Source organism: Protopterus annectens, chromosome 1.part0, assembly GCF_019279795.1.
Source record: "Protopterus annectens isolate FY-2018-M chromosome 1.part0, PAN1.0, whole genome shotgun sequence".
NCBI classification, from domain to species: Eukaryota; Metazoa; Chordata; order Ceratodontiformes; family Protopteridae; genus Protopterus; species Protopterus annectens.
The window spans coordinates 269,289,853-269,312,504 of NC_056725.1; positions in this window are offsets into that span (position 1 = coordinate 269,289,853).

Sequence of the window (22,652 nt, forward strand, 5' to 3'; positions counted from 1 at the left end):
TGCGAGGCTATTTCTGGGTCACAGGATTTTTCTCCTACTTCCAATCAACTTAAAAGGTCTAAGTCCCTTCCATTATCTCCCTCTGGAGACCCTAAGGAAGTGAGACATAAAAAGGCTGAATTGTCAGAGTCGTCGTTGCCTTTTGCTTTGGCTCCATCTTAATTATGTCTGCTGGTCCTTCTACAACATTGCTTTTGGTGCATACATCATCCTTCTTGGTACCGACTAGTTCGGTGCAGACTTCCTTGGCACTGATGGATATATAGGCATAGTCATTTTTGGCACCGACAGAAGTCTCGGTACAAATATCTTCGGTACCTACAGTTTTCTCGGTGCAGACACCTTTGGTGCTGACAGTTTACTCAGCATAGTCCCCCTCAGCACCAACAGCTTCCTCAGTGCAGACCCTCTTGGCACTGACAGTTTTCTCGGTGCAGACCCTTTTGGCACTGACAATTACTTCGATGCAGGCTTTTTCAGCACCAATGGTTTCAGTGCAGCCAACCCACTTTTTGACATCTCTTATCAGTGGTCACGCTAGCCCTTTTTTGGACAGGCCCGAATTACCTTCAGGGTTTTCAGTGAGGTCTACCAGAAGCCTTTCTGAACATGATGTGGTACGTCTTATAGACCAGCTGCTTTTGGCCAGAGGAATACCTGCCCCTCCAAAAGTGCATCTCCCCTCTGGAGTTGATCACCCTTCTCCACAGACTCCTACCTACTCACCTTTGACCGCTGAGGAGACGCCGAAGCATGCCTCCTCAGGTGGACCGGCTCTACTGGCTATTGATCCTCGACTGTCTCTGTCAAGGACTACTACTTCCTCTAAGACTCAGCTGTCTCAAATCACAACCCCCACACATCAGGTGCAAGATTCTCAGGCTTTTCTCCCCCAGGAAACTCTGTCTTTACAGTCTTCCCCAGAGTCTCCAACTGAGGAAGCTCATTGCAAGACTACGTGTAAAAGGAAACACATGGATTCCATGGAGGAGTCATTGACCGAAGACACAGACTATGATGACGAGGAGGGGTCCCCACATTTACCTTATGATGAGGTTTCCTTTGGTGACATCCTTGAAATTTTAAAACAGAGAGATGAATGGAAATCCTCTAACCCTTCCTCAGAGGAGTCTGTGTTCCTGCAGGCTTTTCACACCTGACCCCCGACCTCCTAGGTTATCCCACCTGCCGATGAGCTCATCAAGTTCATCGTGCAGTGTGCGTGGAAGGCACCAGACTCTGTGGAAGCCATACTTCATAGGCCGGACAAAATCCTTTCTCCCCAGAACAGTGCACCCATTGGTTGAAAGGTCTCCCTGTAGATGCTGTGGTAGTGGCAGCCACTACAAAAATCGAACTGGCAGAGGAGAGCCCGACTGTTCACCCACCAAATAAGAAATCCAGGGCTGTGGATAGATTAGGGAAATGAGTCTTTGCATCATTGGCCTTTGCTGTTAGGTCCTTGAACTACCTGGCACATTTTACAAGGCTACAGAGAGACTTGGTGTCCAAACTCTCTGAGACCCTGGCAGGAGCAGTTTCTGATGAGGTCCGTGACAAAGTGGCCTCTCAGTTAATGAACCTAGAATCAGTTTCCAATTCCTCAATGCATTTGATATCCCATGCTACTGAGGGAGCGGCAAGAGATGCGGGTGCAGGCATAGTCGTGAGACGCCATGCCTGGATGTGCATTTGTGATTTTGCGGACCCCTTCAAGGCTTCCTTCCTTAATGCCCCTATTGAGACCACTACTTTGTTTGTGTCCAAGGTTAAAGATACATTGACCAGATGTGAACAAGATGGTAAGGCCCTATCTGCCGTGAGTGTCCATTTATCTCCTCCTCAGCGGTTCTATTCTAGGAATCAGAAGAATGGGAAAATGTGGCACAAAAAGTCCCAGGGTCCTTTCCATGACACTCAGGCTGAGTTTTCTCCCAGAAGCAGAGGGGGGATCTCTAATGAATGATGCCGCTTTCAGGGCAGGGGAGGTTCATAAAACCGGGGCTCCAGAGGATCCTTCTCTGGGCAGCCCTATCAGCGCTCTTAGGGAGTGGCCCGATTGCTTTCCTCTGGAAGCTGTCAGGGGTTGTTTTTCCTTGTACCTTTCTGCCTGGCAAACTATAACCACAGATACTTGTGTACAAAGGATCATCAACAGAGGATATCATATTCCATTATTATCCACTCCTACCTTACCCAAAAGCTTACCCGACATGCCATGCAATCAAAGGGAGGTCGCAGCTATAGAGATTTCAAAACTGCTTCAAAAAAAGAGTCATCTAAATGGTCCTCCCAGACCAGACAAGATCCGGCTTCTACTCAAGATTCTTTTTGGTGCCAAAAAAAACAGGGACTGGAGACTAATTCTGGATCTCAGCGCCCTAAACAAATTCGTAAAGACAGAAAAATTCCAGATGGTCACGGTTCAGTCTATTCTTCCACTTTTGGAAAAAGATGACTAGATGTACTCCATAGATCTTCAAGACGCATACTACCACATAAAGGTGGAAAGGCACTCAAGAAGATATCTTTGCTTCAGGGTGGGAGCCAGTCATTACCAGTTCCGAGTACTGCCCTTCAGACTCTCTACAGCCCCCAGAGTGTTCATAACATGCATGGCAGTAGTCACAGCTCATCTGCGGCTTCAAGGGTTCCAGGTGTTTCCTTACCTAGATGACTGGCTCATTACTGCCCCAACAAGACATCTGCTGGATCAGGCTTTGATTCACACTCTTGGTTCTGCTTAGCAGCTCGGAATATCGGTAAACTGGAAGAAGTCACACCTTACTCTGAGTCAGTCATTAGAGTACATTGGAGTGACTCTGAACACAATGACTTGTACAGCCTCCTTACCAGATCACAGAATTCAGAAGCTCAAGCAACAGGTTCATGCAATACTGTCACAAAATCTAGCCTCAGCTTGATCTGTTCTTCAACTGCTGGGATCGATGGCAGCCTCCATCACCATAGTTCCCCTAGCAAGGCTACACATGAGGCTTCTTCAATGGCTGCTTCTTATTCAGTGGTACCCATCCCAGCATTCTTTATCTTTTCCGATTCGAATAACCAACATTTGCAAACAGGACTTGCTCTGGTGGAAGTCAAACAACTCTCACTAGAGGTCTCCCCCCTTCAACTCTCATCAGCCCAATGCCAAAGTGACCACAGAAGCCTCCCTGATGGGGTGGGGGGGGCTGTTTCAGGGAAGAACAGTCAAAGGCACTTCACAGATGGAGGCCCATCTACATATCAGTGTCCTAGAACTGAAGGCGGTGCTACTAGTGTTACAAGCATTCCAGTCATTCCTTCCATCAGGGACTATTGCAATTCACTCAGACAACATGGCAGTAGTCTGGTACATCAACAAACAAGGGGTACCCACTCTGTCAAGAGGCCATGAGAATATGGCAATGGGCAATAGCCTCCAACCATTTTCTGATAGCGATGCACATTCTCAGGAACTCCAACGTGATAGCAAACAAATTGAGCAGATGCATTTTACAGCCTCATAAGTGGTCTCTCAATCCCCTTGTGGCAGCAAAGATTTTTGACCACTGCGGCCAGTCTTGCTGTGATCTATTTGCATCCCCGTCCAATCAGAAGTGCAGCAACTATTTTGCCCTGATCCCCCCTTGGGGACACTTACCGAGAGATGCTCTAGTCCACGATTGGCCGTCGGGTCTACTATATTCCTGTCCTCCAATACCCTTCATTCCCCTGTTCCTCAAGAAAGGCACATCGGTTGAAGAGCAAAGTGATCCTCATTGCCCCATATTGGCCTTGACAAGTTTGGTTTCCATTCCTTTGGCCTCATTTGTTAGATCGACCATGGATTCTCAATCCAGCTCCAGAGTTGATCTCTCGCCCACAGAACCTAGTTCATCCAAACCTATCCAGCCTGAAACTGACAGCTTGGTTTCTCTACTTCCAATGATTGTCAAGCAACATGACCTATCTTCCCCTGTGCATAATATTCTAATTGCCTCTCATAGCTCATCCACCAGACTACTCTACCACAGCAAATGGAAGAGGTTTTCTCTCTGACTACAAGATAAACAAATGGACCCTTTTTCAGCCTCTGTTCCTATTGTACTAGAATATCTTTCAGACCTTTATAAATTGGGGGTAGCAGCCTCCACAGTTCATGTTCACTTGGCTGCAATTTCTAATTTTCATAATGGCTTCCAGGGCTCTTCCTTAATCTCACACAGACTTTGTAAGACCTTCCTGAAGGGCGTAGCTCAATTAAAACCTCCATTCAGAGAACCTGTTCAACCTTGGGACCTGGCCTTAGTCCTTCAAGTGTTGACAAATTCTACTTTTGAGCCTGCATCTACCTGTGACCAAAATTATTTATCATGGAAAATGTTATTTTTAGTTTCTATTACATCTGCCAGATGTATTTCTGAATTACAAGCCTTGTCTATCAAGCTGCTCTACTTCATCTTTCACAAGGGCAGAGTTTCATTAAAGACCAATCTGACCTTCTTGCCTAAGGTAGTTTCTGAGTTATCTATCAATCAGACTATTGCTTTGCCAGTGTTTTTCCCTAATTATTCTAACAGAGGGGAATATTACCTGCATACCTTGGATGTACATAGACAAATTTATTTTTACCTAGACAAGACTAAATCTAACAGAAAATCTGACCAGCTGTTTTTAGCCTTTTTTTGATTTCAGATTGGGTTGTCCAGTTTCTAAAGTTACTTTAGCCACTTGGTTGAGCAATTGTATTAGCTTCATTTATGGCAAGAATGGTATCTTTTTACCAGGCAGAGTAAAGACCCACTCCACAAGATCAGTGTCAACTTCGGCAACCTTCCATGCTAGAACATCTTTGAATGACATTTGTGCAGCCGCAACCTGGGCTAAGCCTCATACCTTCATTGCTCATTACAAATTGGACTTGGCCTCCAGAAGCAGAGCTTCCTTTGGCTCTATGGTGCTCCGGAATGTCCTTCCATAACACCGCCAGGGAACAAGGTAGCTGGGGACTCTGTCCCATATGTAAGGGATAAATGAAGATTAACAACATCAGATAAAGAAGTTATGTCTTACCATAACATTCCATCTGTGTTGTTTTATCTTCGTTTATTCATTACGACCCACCCGCCTTCCCACTCCAAAAGTTTCTGGTGGATCTCATTTGTCCTTCTTTCCAGTTGTTAAGTCATGTCTGACCAGAGGTAGCCTTGGCTACCTATTCTAGGCACCTAAATATGGCCTGCAATTTAAATAGAACATGGTGGAAGGAAATTTATCTCCCAGCAACTGCTGTTTCTTTTCAACAGGCTACCAGTTCACGTGAGAAAGAGCACCTCTATGACACTGTTAAGAGGAACCTGGACGAGTGGATCGGTCACCATAAATTCTTAATGGAGATAGTGCCAACAACCCTCCTGGACATAAGCAGTGATCACTGAATGCAATCTTGGGCATTGACTAGCATTTCAATTATTTTACATTGGGTTGAAATGGCTAGGCTTAAAATGACCTCCAGGTCGATAGCCTAGTAATCTCCTATGATTCTATGATCCTAAGGGGTTCCCCAGGAATAATGTATTCAAACATTTAAATAAAAATATGGTACACCAATCAATGTGTTTTTTCCTAGAACACCATTACAGGAATAATATAAAAAGTATATTTCTATGCAACCACTTTTGTTAAGGTGTCTTTATTAAGAAAATAGATGTTTTTGTGCATCTGATTACTGTGCAAAATACTACCAGAAGTGCACTAATAACTATAATTCCACATATAATTGTATATATAAGTCAGTGTATATATATATATATATATATATATATATATATATATATATATATATATATATATATATATGCACAGCTTTTTACATTATATCCCTCCATACATATTTTTCAGAACTTTATTGCTAGAGTGTTGTGATCATGAGAGGTATTATAAGTAAGATAGATAAGAATGCATTATTACCACCTATTTTATTTTGTCATCACTCCAGTGGAATAGACAGATTAAGCCATGACTATGACCTAGGCAACCAGGGCTTGATTAAAGTTTCAGGCAACAGATGGAGTGGAAGGGGAGATGGTGGTGTGTGGGCATCTCTAGACAATGATTCTTGGTGGAGACTGGGAATTTTTCTAGAGGAGGAGTGTTCTGAGGGGGCAGTAGAACTTGTTGAGCTGCTGCAGAGGTGGGATGTTACATTGTGGATCCACACACACAACACCCCCTCAGGGTGGTACCACATTGCCACAAGGTTATGGGGGATAAAGAATAAGCCAAAAAGTGCTCCACTTGATGAAAGCACATACATGTTGAGCATCATTGCCTGTGATGCTCTGCATGTATGTGCTTCTCTCCAGTAGGGGATGTAAGTATGTATGTGCTGATCATCATAGCCTCTGATCTGTGACTGGCCCCAGCAGATTACTAGAATATAACCAGGGAGGCATGGAGTATCTGGTAGACCCAGATGAGTCATAGGGTCTCAGCTTGTAACAATGAAGGAAGGATACAGGGGAATAAATAGCAAAAAAAATTTTTATTTTCTCACAGAGTTTATACCATAAACTTGCATTCATACAGTATATAAACAAAATGATCTGTTTAGAACTGGCAACCAAGGAAATGCATTGTTAAATTACGTAGCCAGCTGGCACATCAAATTATAAACCAGATAAAGAGTCAAGTCTTCATAATTTTGGGTGGCCTAATGGTTAAGGTGTTTGCCTTACAAGCACAAGGTGCAGGGTTTGAGTCTCACAAGGGATAATTGGCTATGCTTACAATGGTGCACAAGGGCAGTTAACTTAGTAGTAACCTATGAGTTCAATATTGACACTTGGAATGCTGAATAGCAAAAGACAGAAAATAGAGAAGAAGAGTAAATATCGAATATTGCAGTTCTTTAAACTTGATGCCCCATGCAACCCCAGTGTTGAAGGGTAAGCCCCCTTACACACACACACACACACATATATATATATATATATATATAGATATATAAATATATATATGCCAAATCCAATATTATCACACCTTGGAGAAAAGGGAGTATTCTAAGAGATGACTATGTCAGACTTACTATATGCAAGTTTGCATTTTTGTTTTTTAAGACTTCACATTTCAGGGCTCAGCAATACAAGTCTTGACATTTTAAAAAGTTATCTATTTTTAGTCTAAAAAAATAATTCCCTTTTCCTCATGTTATACGTCTGTTGCTAACATACCTATAACTAATGCAGTAATCAGCTTCTCCTTTCGGTATACAGTATATATATATATATATATATATACATATATATATATGTGTATATGTGTGTGTGTGTGTGTGTGTGTATGTATATATATATATATATATATATATATATATATATATATATATATATATATATAAGATAGGTAGGTAAGAATCCAAAAAGTCTTACACTGTACTACTCCAAAGTTGGAGTAATTAAGGGGGCAATGTTACAAATGGTACTCATGTGTAATTTAGGCAATAATAGTAATATTAACAGAGCAGATTTTATTGAATGGACTTGTGTATACATGCAGAAAATTCTTACTGTATTGTACTCCAAAGTTGTGGGAGTAATTAAATGTGTCATGTGACATACAGTGCTCATGTGTGGTATACACATGAGATGTAACATCGATAAGATTAACTTTTAACCAGTGAAGTAATGCAAGTTTATTTTGCTCTTAATATGTGTTTACAGTATTTATCATATTTGTGAGGAAAAAATATTACTTTTCTGTCAAAAATGTTGTCAGAAACCAGGGCTAGTGTTTTTGGAGGTTATCATTAAAACATTTTCCTCAATAAACTAACAAAAGGAGAGTGCCTTGGTGAACATCACAAAGAACCAAGTAGAGCCAAGGTTCCCCACAATGCCATTCCAAATACAAATGATGATAAACCAGACAGTGCTAAAAATGAAATACATTGTACACATACACTTTTGAAATAAATACAATATCTAAAAAAATTTTTAGCACTTTCATCACATCAACATGATTGGGACTTCATGAGAACTATTCCACCACCATTGAAGCAATGGTTTTATAAGACATTCAAATAAGTCATGTGACATGCTCAGCCAGTAGCCACTACTACTCCTTATTACTTAATAGCATAAAGCATATACTTAAAAGTGTATCTAAAGCATAATAACTGAGATAACAATCTTCAGGCTTTTCCTGGTGAGGGGTCACCACAGTGGATCACCTGTCTGCTCATGATTGGCAGTGGGGTTTTACAGTGTTGAGTTGCCAGCCCAGCACCCAACCTTCCACAGAAGACACACACATGCACACACTCACACCTAGGGCCAATTTAGAGTGCCCAATCCACCTACAGCATGTCTTTGGGATGAAACCAGAGCACTCGGAGGAAACCCACACGACCACAGGGAGGACATGCAGACTCCACACAGAAGGCACCCCAGTCGAGAATCAAACCAGAGAACCTCTTGCTGTGAGGTGACATTGCTAACCGCTGCACCACCGTGGCTGCTCAGTAACTGAAATAACAATATACATTTAAAATACTTTCTAAGTGTGAAGTATTATGTCAAACGGCATTATATAATGTCAGACTGGATGAAAGCTAACTGTTAAAACCTAGTATTAAAATAGAAAACCTTAAAATGGATAGTATTTATCAAACCTTTTTTACTGAAGAATTGTCACTGTTGGGGCACATTGGGAATAAATGTATATATACCCAACAGGTTGTCATGCATCTTTTTAAAGTTTAGCTGCTCTCATTTTCAACACACTGTTAAAACTAAGCATGTCATTAAGACCAGGGTGGGCATGTGTGTCTAGCCTAATTTCCCATTGCAACTTATTGGGTATTTCTCTAAATATCTCAGCATTCAGGTAAATCAGACAGAACTGCATTAGCATCATATGAAAGCTCACAGCTATGTGAAGAAAATCATGTTGCCAGTATGTATCTTGCTTGAAAGTTTACTGAAATGTCATAATCTGTTTATACAACATTACAAAATTAATATTCACTGACTTTTTTTGGCTTATAAAATCCAGTTTAAAGCATCAAACTGAATGAATGCCACTAATGTAAAGAATAATTTGTCTTGAATATTTTGCCATTATAGTTTTCTTTTAACACTTATGGTTCCAGTGATATGAATATTTGTTTGAACTGTTAACGTGATAACTTCCTTTTTCAAAGGCTCAAGCCACACTCACTGGGAGTTAAAGGTACACACTCAAAAGATCTGTACTGGAGGGAATGAGTTAATCACCTTTGATTGTAGCAGACATTACACTGTCACATGACATAAATGATGTGTGCTCCTAAACAATAAATAATGATATTGTCTGACTGAATTATGTATGAAATGGATGTACTACAAATACATTGCATGTAATAATCTGAATGACATAACTGACAAGTGTCTTATTATTTTAGGGTTGCATATTTTACATGTTGTAACAAAAATATTACAGATGGATTAATGCCCACCTTAGTGGCACATCACTTGAATAATAAATCAATAATATACATAGCCTATGAATCTTTTATATTGTTATACATATTATCTTTTACTGTTAATGCTCTTTTATGAACAAATTAATGATTTACACATTGTCCTGCTACACAGTCCAGAAGCTGTGGCAGTCCACCCATCCTCCATAGAATGAGACAACACACTCAACCTCCTCTGGCATAATCTGACTCCAAGGATGATGAAAATAAGGGACCAGTACAAGTATAAGACATAGTTTGTTTGGACCAACAGTAGCAGCTACCTCCACCATGCCAGACCGAAGACCCGAAGGACCAGATATGTGATGCAGTTACCAATGTTTTCCAGACACAGATGGAAGACATGATGGAGACATTCTTCCAAGACATGGCATAAGTTATGCATCACTCCTTCCAGAAGATCACTAAGGAGATCATTCAAGATCTTTGACCCCCTCAGCAATGGCCCTCTGGAATGTTAAGTACTGCCTACGTGTTCCAATTATTTTGTGTTGCTACCAAGGTGTATTCCTACATTATCTTTCACTACTAAGCACAGCTTTGAGCACAGATCCCATACTGCAGTCATGTTATACACCTTGTGAGCCACATTTCACAATCCAGAACGTAATGGGCTATATAGTTTTGTTGCATTATGACACGTGTTCACATGTCACTACCATTATCACCATTGTGTCATGTAAACTTCATATGCTTCATTTATGCAAACAGTGTTATGGTCATGCAGCTAAATCATTCCTGTACTCCGTATGTGGCTTGCCTCATCCGCATACAGTGGCCCATGAGATTTTTTTTACTGATTCAGTGTGATCTTGTGTGTGACAGACAGCTGTGACACAGTTTTCAGTCTGCCGGTGCCACACACTTGTCCTTTTGATAGTGCTCTCGTGACTACACGGAAGGGTGATAACCTATGAAATGTGATACATTACACCTGATAAGTGTTATAACATTCAATACACATAGTGCTGTAGCCCCCTTCTCCTATCAATACATGCACATGGTTGAGATATCTGCATACTTTGCACACATTGTCACTGCAATGCTGGTCTGTGGTATGTACTTCAACATATGTGCCATTTCAGTGTATTGGTGTGTCACAAAATTCTGTAGCACTCTGCTCATGTTTTTGATGTTTCATGGTGCTATGCATACCATGTATTACACAGTTTTCTTCTATTGTTGTCATGTCTGCTTTGGACATTAAACTCTGCATACCCTGTCTTCTTGCTATACTGCATTAAACATTATTTTTATATTTTATGGTGGGTTAGCGTTGTCGCCTCACAGCAAGAGGTTCTCTGGTTCGATCCTTGGCTGGGGTGCCTTCTATGCGGAGTCTGCATGTCCTCCCTGTGGTCACATGGGTTTCCTCTGTGTGCTCCGGTTTCCTCCCACATCCCAAAGGCATGCTGTAGGTGGATTGGACACTAAATTGGCCCTAGGCATGAGTGGTGCATGTGTGTGCCTTCTGTGCAAGGTTGGGTGCCGGGCTGGCAACTTGACACTGTAAAACTCCACTGCCAATCATGAGCGGACAGGTGATCCGCTGTGGTGACCTCTAACCGGGAAAAGCTGAAAGAAGAAGGAGAAGAAGATAGTGGTGTCATATTAATGGCATAAATAATAAATTACTGTATTGGTCAGATTACTGTTATTATGGCAAAACACCACTGTATTGTGCCTATAGCTTCTTTTCTGACATGTGTGCACCATTATTGCCTGTTACAGAAGCTACCATACCTGGGCAGTCTTCCTTCTCTGTAATATGCCTGCATTGCTTTCTATGGCTGCACATTTATATGCTGCTAAGTTGTAGTTTGGCCTCTTTTCCATTTTGTATATTTTTTGTCTCTCACCTTAATCAGGTATGCTGTTTTTATGGAAATATAGCTCCCCCCAATGTTGTATGCGTAGATCCTGATGTTAAACATTTTTATTTTTTTTCCCACTCCATTTCTCCTTTAAAACTATCCACTGTCCTTCTGGAGTTTTTCCTCTGAACACATCACTTGTATTAGTTTTACATAGTGACTGTTTTGCTTCCATATAACCTGTAGTTACTCTTCTGTACATAGGTTTAGATTTTAGTTTGGAAGAATTATCTAGCAACAAATTAACCTTTATACCCCATGATCTCTGCGCAACAATGGTGGCAAAACTTGACACGAAGTAACAGTGATTTATTTAAGAATGCATACAATGTCTAGCATTTTCCATTCCCTGGTAGGTCTTTACAATCTGAACCAATTGTTGTTGTGAATAATTTCCTTATAAATGTTGGTGAATCAATATTATTCCAGTTTGTTTGTGGTAAATTTAAGTCCCCAGCTAATATTATTCTTCCCTCCTGTGTTTCATGCAAGAAATGTATGAATTCATCTGGGTCATCTGCACTTGACTTTGTGGTCTATACACTCTAACAATTGTTATAAGTTCCAGGGTTGTCTTTATTGTCACAGTTACACAGTCTACAGTATTAGTGTTATCACTGAACATATAATAATCACAGGTCTCATAACTATCTTTAATCCATATCATAACACCTCCACCTGATTTTTTTGTTAGGTCTGTTATAGTAAAAACATTTATACCCTGACAGAACTGGTTTCCAGTCATTGTTCTTTAAACATGTTTCACATAAAATAACAGCATTAATGTTATGTGAATATAGCAAATTTTCCAATAAAAAACTTTAATTATTAATGTTCTTAGCTTTAACAATCATCAGAGATACATCAAATGCTGCTATCTGTGAACTGTTAAATTTTGAACTGACAAATCCTGCCTTGTTGTTTGTTAAATATTGGAAAAATATCTGCTGTAAAAATTTTCTTCCCTTAAGCTGACAAATGCACACCATTCTCTCTGAAAACATATTTGCTCGAAATTTGGCTTAGACTCTCTACAGATTTCATGTTTTTTTAAAATGGGACATTTTTTTCTTGTAAGTATTTACCCCAAAAATCTTTTCATTCATGATGACCCGAGTCTCATTTCTATATGTAACTTGTGAAAATATCTCCTAATACCTGTACAAGCTATGCTATCTAAGAGGGCTTTAAGTTCCCTACTAACAGAAAGTCCTTGCAGATGAGATTATTTGTGCCAACATGAATGAAACCAGATCCATACTTCCTTACATTAGGCCATTCTAGGGCCTGTCTCACATCCTCTGTTTTTACTCCTGGCAAGCATAACATTAGCTGGTGTTCATAACCTTCCCTGCAATGTCAGTGTGAACTTGTCTAATAACTAAAACTCCAATTACAAGAATATTTTTCTGACCAGATCTAAGAAATGTTCAACTTCTTATATAATAATATCTGCTCTATCAGTTGTTTCAAAGGAATAATCTTCATCACCATTAGTCTTATTAATCTCACTGTTTTCATTTTGTATTTCATTTGCAAGAGCACAATTCTCATCCAGCTAACTGTGTACATCCACAGCTTCAGCCATGTTCTCAACATCTGTCTTTCTCATCTTTTTTCTTCAATCCTTCCACATTCAGTTTTGATTTCTTACTTTTCACCTGCCCAGTGCCTCTTTTTTCTACCTTCTCTTTTGGAAAAATGCTGCCTTTTTCTGTAGGCTGAAGCTTTTCTGATAGAAATATGGTATCACTACCTGTAACCTGTGTGTTATACAACAGTGTCATTTTTAGTATGTATTCACTTTACTTTTCAGTCATGAATCGTTCTTCTTTTTTATTTGTTGTGAACTTCTTCCTGTCTTTCTTTTGTATTTTCTTCTTAACACTCTGAATCCTCAGATTGTTGAATACTTGTGTCCAGAATTCCAAAGTTGTCAGGGGCATCGTCTTGTTTCATAGGGCTTGTGTGATCTTTTAGACAATAGATACATCCTTTCCTAAATGTTTTATATTTGCACTTTACCTAACATTATTTATTTCACTAGTCCAGTCATTATTATATGTAGCAACAGTTCTCCAAGCCATGCCAGTTGCACAAGTGCAGTCATCATCGTAAGTCTAGATTTACTGCTAATAATGATAAACAAGTCATCCAACGTTTGACATGAACACAGATCACTAGTGTTATCAGACTACATGTGTAGCTATATTGCAAAATATACATAGCATTTATTATACCGTACAAGATATTTTTGCTATAGCAAATCGTTAATGGCATTTTCATTTAAGGAATCCATATTCAGCTGCAAATGAATGAAACATTTTAAAAGAAAAGAATAAACAAAATCAGTTACCAATCAACTCCTATGATAAAAATCATACAAACAACATACGACTAAGTACTAAATTAAGTATACTAAAGTTGTTGTGCTGACTGTTCAAGTTCTGAAAGGCAGACAAAAGCTGCAGTTCTTTTACGTTGCTTGCAAATGTATGTAGTAGCTACTGCTTACTATCGCTCGCATGTGTTTTTATCAGTAAAGGTCAGTAAATCACAAACGGAGACAGGATTATTTAGATAAGCTCTGGATTGTCCTCTCTGCAGTGTATGTGACTTTATAGCTGACTGGTTCCCTTAGGATGGCTAGAGTTTGCCTGTCTAAAAACTATCCTTTTTTAACAACAAACCGTGAAAATTAAAGATAAACCAGCAAAATATAAATCAAAGTTAATCTTCTTGTTTACATGCTATCCATTACTTCCCACAAACATTGAAAAACAGTGGTAAGAAGTAAAACATAATTTCAAATAGAACTTTTCTTGCCAGGCAACTCCACATTCAATCACAAACCAAGACAGGATTGTGTAGATAAGTTCTGGATCAAGTAGCCATCACAGATGCACTATGCACACATGTCAGACATTGGCCCTTTGCTGGTATGTACCTAGCAAGGAATTTGCAGTCCATCTTGTGTTGTGGATACATGCATGTTCAATGTTTTTACTTGCATGTGCATGTCCTGTGTTTTTCAGGCATGTATTTCCTAATGAGTGTGGACACATTTTGCCCATTCCCCTTTTCTCCTATAACTCATGTATTTATACACACACACACACACACACACACACATATATATATATATATATATATATATATATATATATATATATATATATATATATTTATATATATATTTATGTGCACCTTTATGGAACATATTATCATTGGCCTGTAGGTGTACTGTGTTTATATGATGTTCTGCCACCATGACAGGCTGCAAAAGAACAGCAGACAGAGTAAAAGACAGTAACCAAATACAAAATGCCACTAACCTCTGAGGGAGACCAACATGATAAATCAAAGTGTAACAAAAAAAAGAGCAGTAAAAGCCAGATGCTTTATTCAGAATTTTCAGATTAAGTGCTTTTATTCCTTTAGGAACTTCATCAGAATCTAAAAAGGCTGCGTACATCACTTCTTTATATTAAGGTCTCCTTAAAGGTACAGTGTGTAATGAATACATAAAAAAGTGAACAATAGTGTTCTTGTATTTTTTATTTTTTTTTGTGAAAAGCTTGATCAATTTTGCCTATATAAAGACTGTGACCTCTTGAGCAGCCTGCCAGATAGATTAAATATGTTGTGGCACAATTACCATTTGCAAAACTAATTTTTCCTGTTAAGCCCATTGTCAAGAGTGATTTCTTTCTGCTTGGTGATTTGGGGGCATGATTTACAAAACCCACATGGAGTGGTGCCTCTACTTTTCTCAAGTTTATCAGTCGGGGTACCATAACTATCGAAAATTTGCTTTAAATCATGAGCTGTCTTGAACACAAATATTGGTTCAGAAGCCAAAATGTCCATCAGGGTAGTGTTAGAACTAATACTGTATCAGTTCCTACTGGTAATGTTTTTAACATAGGGGGCTACTTTGTTATATTCTATGATTAGCACCCTTTTATAATTATGGTTCTTATCTCCAGTGGAGTGCTTCTTGGCTACCATGTTTTGCTTTTCTAGATGTCAGTCTAGTCCTAGTAGAGATTTCTGTTTGATCCCCCATTTATGTAATATTTCCATACTAATAGTGTTTACAAAGTCTAATGGGTAGCTCCTCTGAGTGAACATGTTCTTTAGAACAGTGAATTCTTCCTCCAAGGCCTCTTTTCTAGAAGTCATTCTAGCAACTTGAATGTATTGTCCTTTTACCAAATTCTTTTTGTGACTCGTAGGGCTGTAGCTGTTGTAGTGCAAATATGAGTTGCTAAAAGTTGGTTTTCTGTAAGCCTTAGATATGATCCCATCTGTTCTATATAAAATTAAAGTGTCAAGATAGTTTGTACATTGATTGTTAAAATTCCAAGTGAGTTTTAGAAAGAAAGTGGAAGTACTGAGTTGTTTAACAAATTCTGGAATGAACTCCAAGGGATTCTCACAGAAAATAAAAAAAATGTCAGTCAAGTATGTAAATATGTTTTACAGAATCGGAAAAATTCTGATTTAAACACGTGCCTTCTCCCACGAGAGCAATACCAAGCTGACATATGAAGAGGCACAAAACGCTCCCATGGTGACTTCCTTGATTTGTTTAGAAACCTCACCCTCAAAGTGAATAAAGTTGTTTTCCAACACAATCAACATCAATTCTTTAAGAAATTCTACCTCAGTGTTCATCAAGAAAGAGCATTCTGTTAAACCATTGTGAAACAATTCAATACCCTCAGTGATGGGTATGCAGGTGAAAAGGTCTATGGCATCTATAGTGAGAAATCATACATTCTTGAACCAAAGTTTGGGAGGAGGTCTGCTAAGAAAGTCCCACGAATCCTTCAGTAATTGAGATCTATCCTCAAACCATGATTTAAATTTTTGAGATCTTTCCTCAAACCAAGGTTTCAATTGTTTGTCAATGCAAGCTGCTAAAGGGTGAAATTTTGAGGCATGTGCTGCTACTATCCATCTGCACTTTAAGTTCTCTACTCCTTTGTAATCTTAGGTATACCAAAGAAATTGGGTATAGTGGGCTTTTTATTATTTAGATATAGGAATACATTCAAGTCAATTCTGCCTTCTAATAATAGTTCCTCCAGAAATAAATCAATTTTGTAATAGGCAATGTTAATTTCATTTTTTGATACTGTAACATTAGTGTCAAAGAGCAAGTCATTGATTACTTCAGTGTATTGCCAAACATTTACCATTACTGTCCCACCTCCTTCACCCTGTCACATTACTTTGATTGATTTGTTCTGCCTTAGAAAGTTAAGAATATCCTGTTCTCCAGGTGTGATATTAATCTTGTTGTATTTGTGATTTACTGATAACTTGTAAAATTCTCTAGAGCAAGTTTTCTCAAATGCTTGTATAGTCCCATTTATGGGACAGTTGAATAAACTTCTTTTTTTGAGAACTCCGGTGTCAGATATAGTAGTTGTCTCAGTAGTGTGGAAATATGTTGCCAAGTTTAGTTTCCTGGTGTAAGTCTTTAATTCAATCAGAGAATCAACTACATTGTACTTTGGGGACAGAATAAATTTATAACTCCTTGAAAATAATTTAAAATGGTCATGGGAAGTATCAACGTGTAGTTGTATATATTGTACTCATTCAGGGATGAGGTAATGCCATCTTTGTGCTGAACAATTATCTGGTGGACCCCTCCTCCTTATGTTTTTGCCACTCTTCCCTTTCCCCACCCTGTACATTCCTGAATCTGGACTGTGCTGTAGGTTGAGAGTCCATGTCCAGATGATGTTCCTGGGAGTGAGGATACTCCTGGGGGTAGTGGGTGCATGCTGCGATCCTTTATGATCTCCTCAGTGGGGAAAAATCCCCTTCTGATACAAAATAGTGAAGGTCAGAGTGGTGCAAATGACTATTGTGTTTGTTGTCTTCAGGTGCTTGATAGCAATAATTATCAGAAGGGGGTTTGGAAATCAAATGTGGGTAGGCAGTGTTGTTATATTCCTGCTGGTCCCTTATAGTTTTCTTATTTTTCATAGCCACAACATTTTGTTTGTATTTGTTGTCAATATGTAAAAAAATCTTGTTAAAAAGATTTTGATGTTCTGAAAACAGCAATTCACTTTCAATCATTTTTTTTAATCTCAGCTTCTACAAGTAAATTCTTAATAGCCATGGTGTTATGGTTAATAATCAAATCAATAAGTTTTAAACCAAAATGGATAAAAGTAGTAATAAAGTCTTTAAACATAAAGTCATTCTCACTCAGCCCATTAGGCAACTTGTATGGCCTTAGTCCTTTGGGAACAATTCCCAGTCTACTGTATTCTGAAAGATAAACATTGTCCACCTGGAAGTTTTTAATCTTCTGTAGCTTTTTTCAAGCATCAACCACGATAGGCTGTCATACACATGCAGTGTAAATCCATGCACTATAGTGGTCAATGTGATTTTTCCACCTGTGTTCATGTTTAACTTGTGTCATATGCTATTTTGTAATGTATCTGTATCACTATGTGGTTTCTACATGGCAATTTAACATTGCATGTCTTTAATGGGGAAGTGTCTGCTGATCATTCTGTACAATCAACTTCTGTGATATCATAGCATGTCACATATTTACACTGCATAGCTAAATACCATTTCTGCTGTCTCTCGCATGTTATGTCTACATTGACATTAGGATTCCATTTTGTAAGTTCTAATATGTAATGTGTGTAGTTAGTTGTTTATTACACAGCGACATTACTGTTTCACTGTAGTACTCCTGCTTGGCATTGTGCATACTTGTTTCCATATTGCATGAGGGTGTTGCAAGTACTAATCTCACCTCCGCTTTTCTGCTCCTATATTTCCTTGGCAGCATTTGCAATTTAGCATTGCTTTATGAATTTGAATGTAATATAGTAGTGAGGTACACCATGACTGATATGCATTCCTAACCTATTTTTCATCTTTCCTTAAACCACGTTGGACAGTCCATATGAATGTTGTCTGTGTACCTCACCCATACTTTATGTATGCTACCAACCTTTTTCTTTCCTGTATGGTGCTACTTGTTACATGTTTGTACCCCCTTTCCCCACATCCTCTTTCCATGACTTTTCCATACCTTCTATTTGCAAAATAAATAAAATAGGGCCTATTACTAGCCCCCCCCCAAAAAAAAAATGCCAATGCCAGCTGCTTCTCCCTCTGAAATTCTTGTGTAATCATTCCTCTTATGTGGCCCACTTCTTCAGCCTCACCCCATATCTGCCTTGTTATCACCATATTTTCTTGTGTGCATGTGTCACTTGTATTGCCCATACATGTCCAATACCCATTGTTAGCTGCTGTTAGCATCAGCAGTATGGCCATGATGCCACTTCACTGTAATTTAAGTTATTTATTTATTTATTTATTTTTTATGACAATGGATTCCGCAAATGCTAATATATATATATATATATATATATATATATATATATATATATGTGTGTGTGTGTGTGTGTGTGTGTGTGTGTGTGTATATACATATAGATCTGCTCTTTGTGATGATATCGCTAATATCTGTGTTTTATGGGACTGTTGCTGGTGCACAATTCTCTTCTGTCAATGTTTTCCACATATTGCTGACATGTTCCTTTGGGTTTCACTACCTATCACACAAATACATTGCTAATGGAATTATATCACCTTACAGACATTTTTTTCTTTGGAATAATATTTTGAAATAACTAACATAGTTGGGTGACATAGCTGGTTATTTGTTGCGTCTGCATTATGATGGAATATGTTCATTAGATGGGGCAGATTTGCTTGACTTACCACAAATCTTGTAACATACTCCACCAAGTTCTGTGAATCTTTTGGAATCTAGCCTATTGTGCCACATGCTGTTTTTTTTTTTTTACTCAATATCATATCTAAAAAAGGTTTGATCAGCATACTGTGCTGTGTGCAAGTTTATTTTGGTATCTGGCCAAGTGCTTCTGTCAATTTTGGGATAGATCATTCTGTTTTTAAGTATCTATGAACTGAAGTATCACACATAATTTCATGTAACTGCCTGTGTCACATTTTGCATGTGTGGCAAAAATTTCAAGATTCTTGTAGAATCTGGTGTTAAAATGCTAGCCTTAAAAGTGTATAGCAAATTTTCCACTTCTGCTAAAATTGCGCATGGCTGAAGGACACATTTGCTTTTTTTCATACAAGGCTAAGAAGGTGTTCTGCAGCACCGTGGAATAAGTTGATTACCATTACTGGCAGCTGTTTCAGGGCTGCTGACATACTGCCCATCAATAATATACATTTTGTTACTCAGAGGCCTTATGAATGGCTCACTTTAAAAATTGTGAGGACGGATGAGGATAGTTTAATCTCTGAGGCAGTGTACTGCATCCTCCTCTTTCCTTAAATCTTCACAGTCCTTAACAGATCAATAACAACATAAGAAAACATCACCATCACTGTTCCTATGCTGCATGTAGTGATGCAGAGAGTCAGAGGTGTGTTGTAGAAAAGGGAGAATGACCACTACTTTAGAATCAAAGTGGTATCTGATTTAAAGTATTTAACATGACGTGGGTGAGCAGATTTCTCAGGATTTTCCTGCATTTTACAGCACTATCAAACCTGCAAACATAGTTTGATTTTTAACAGTAGCCCTTTACAAATTATGCAGGTATTCAGCCTTCAGGAAGCAGTAACCTGTGATGAATTCTACACAGCAACAGAAACTTTAAAACTGAAAGCGGAAGACATGGATGCATTATATTTGGATTACTGTGCTTTAAGCAGTAAAGCTGAAACCATTTGGTGCAATTTGTGTTACCCATCCCAGTTAGCAATATCTCAATGGAGTAAGCATTTGTTAAGGGAAAAAACACAGGAATGGAATGTCCATATCCTCGGTAAAAGGTAAATTGTAGATTATGTTAAAGTTAAGTTGTGCACAGTTTCATGCATAAAGGTAACCATTAACTTCTTGAGACTGTAAAGACAAATAAAAAAACATTTAAGCACAACAAAGCTTTATTTTCCAATGAGTAGATAAGAACCTTCTGTTGGTAGTATTCTGGACTTTTGTATTTCTAATGTGTTGTTTTCTGCTGTTTGTTGTCTTTTGGTAGTAAACAACAGTTTCCCATTAGTGCTGTAAGTACAGTTTTTGACATACATCAATTTATAGTCAAAGCAGGAGGCAGCTGCAACTAGATCCCTTGAAATGTATGAAAAATTAAAATATTAAAAATTGTAAATGAATGAAGCTGGAATGGCTGGATATAAAACAAAAGTGTATACAAACCCCAGGATTCTGCATGCCTTGCATGGCATGCAGGAACAGTGCAGGAGCTCTAGCAGGCAATATGTCTGCCGTGCAATCCAGGAACAGCCTGCAGGGGCGTGCACGAGCACTCCTGCACTAGTCCTGCATGGACTAAGCCTCTGTATACAAATCACCCCATTTGCAGGAGAAATCCATGCAGATGAGGTGAATTTGTGATCCAGGAAGCTTGAGATCGGCCATGCAGGACTAGTATAATCTGCAGAAATGTACTCGGTTAGTAACCGAGTACATTTCTGCAGAATCCAAAACGGAGCTGTGACAGCTCCAAACAAAGGCTGCATATCAGTCTGGAAGCATGCCAATGGCCAAGTATAAGGCCATTGGCATTACAAACAGCCTAAAAAAAATATCAACTTTTTTTTTTTTAGCCGATCTCGGCTGTTTAAGAGTAGGGCAGTGGTGCGCAATTGGGATCGGGGGGAAAATAATAAAATAAATCTAAAATAAGCATCCTAACTAAAATCACTATTCTGCCAATGAAAGTCAATGGCAGGCAGAAGACAACATGGACAGTGAGTAGTGGTTGCTAAGAAGGGAGGCTCAGTGTGAGACAAATGAGGGGAATGATAGTGAATCCCAGTTTTCCCCAGCATGCTAGTCAGGTCCCAACAATGTAAGAGTAGGAATAGCTTGGTGCAAGCCTAGGAATTAGCTGACATCATAGGGGGATGTGTCAGGCATAATGTAAGTGGAATGGAGCCCTGTGGCTTGGGTTTGCTCCTAGTTAGCACAGCTAAGCAAGGGGGTGCGTCTGAATCTGCCTAGCACTCTTTACATTGCCTTAGTGGGTGTGCATGTTTTAAAAGAAAACAAAAAAAGTTAAACCAGGAAATAGCAGCACTGTGCCCATTTGAGCACTCTGTTTGTACAGTGTTCCCCTGGGCTTAAACAGGAAGGTAATGGGAAGGGAAAACAGCAGTAGGAAGGTAATCAAGGAAAACTAGCTTAGCTGGCAGGTGAAATGTATCAGAAGCAACCAATTACACAGGCAGCAGACCAGCCCAGCCCAGAACACTACTATAAACTATGCAAACACCTTCCCCTCTGGTTTTTCCCATACTCTACACCACCGGTGTATACTAGCGGGGAACTTTTAGCAAACAAAACTACAAAATTATAGGAGCTGCAATAACTATCATATAACAACTTGTTGAAGAGGCTGAGGGTGTTGAGGATGTGAATGCTGTCGACCAACCCACAGTGAGGAGACGGAGAAGAGTGTATAGACCCAGGGTAACCTACCAGGGGCTACATGAGCTGAAGATAGTGGAGCACAATAGGGTGGACAGGGGTCTCCTGCAGCAAATTGTTGAGCTGTGCCGGCCACGCCTGACACACAGAACTAACAGAGGGGAACCCATCCCAGCAGATACTAAGGTATCCACAAGAGGATGCAGGAGTGGAACAAACACCACAGATAAAAACAAAAGTTCCACTCTGGAGCCAATATTCTACAACCAAAAAAAGTTTATTGTTGAAAGTTCACAAAGTCCACAAAAGAGAAAGATATCCACAGTCAGTCAAGCGCTTTTGTCAAATGACTTCTTCAGAACAAAACATCATGGTTTCATTTCCTTTTACACCCATTGATAATTAATTCAATTAAACAATAATTAACATTTAAAATGGCAATGTTTTAAAATGGCAATGTTTTAAAATGTGTGTAATAAGGAACACAATAATACATAGGTTTAAAGGCTGTGCAAAATATGCAAAAAGTCCAAGTATCTGTAGAAATTAATAGCCAGATAATTATATATACATATATATATATATATATATATATATATATATATATATATATATATATATATATATATATACCAATAGTAGAAAAGAGAATAGAAAAAAGAATAAAAACACCATTCTATAGTTTTGTAGCCCTGTACTTTAGTTCAGGTTTAATACTAATACATTCGTTAATACCTGGAACCTCTGTGGCATTAATCTTGAATTGCCACCTAGCTTC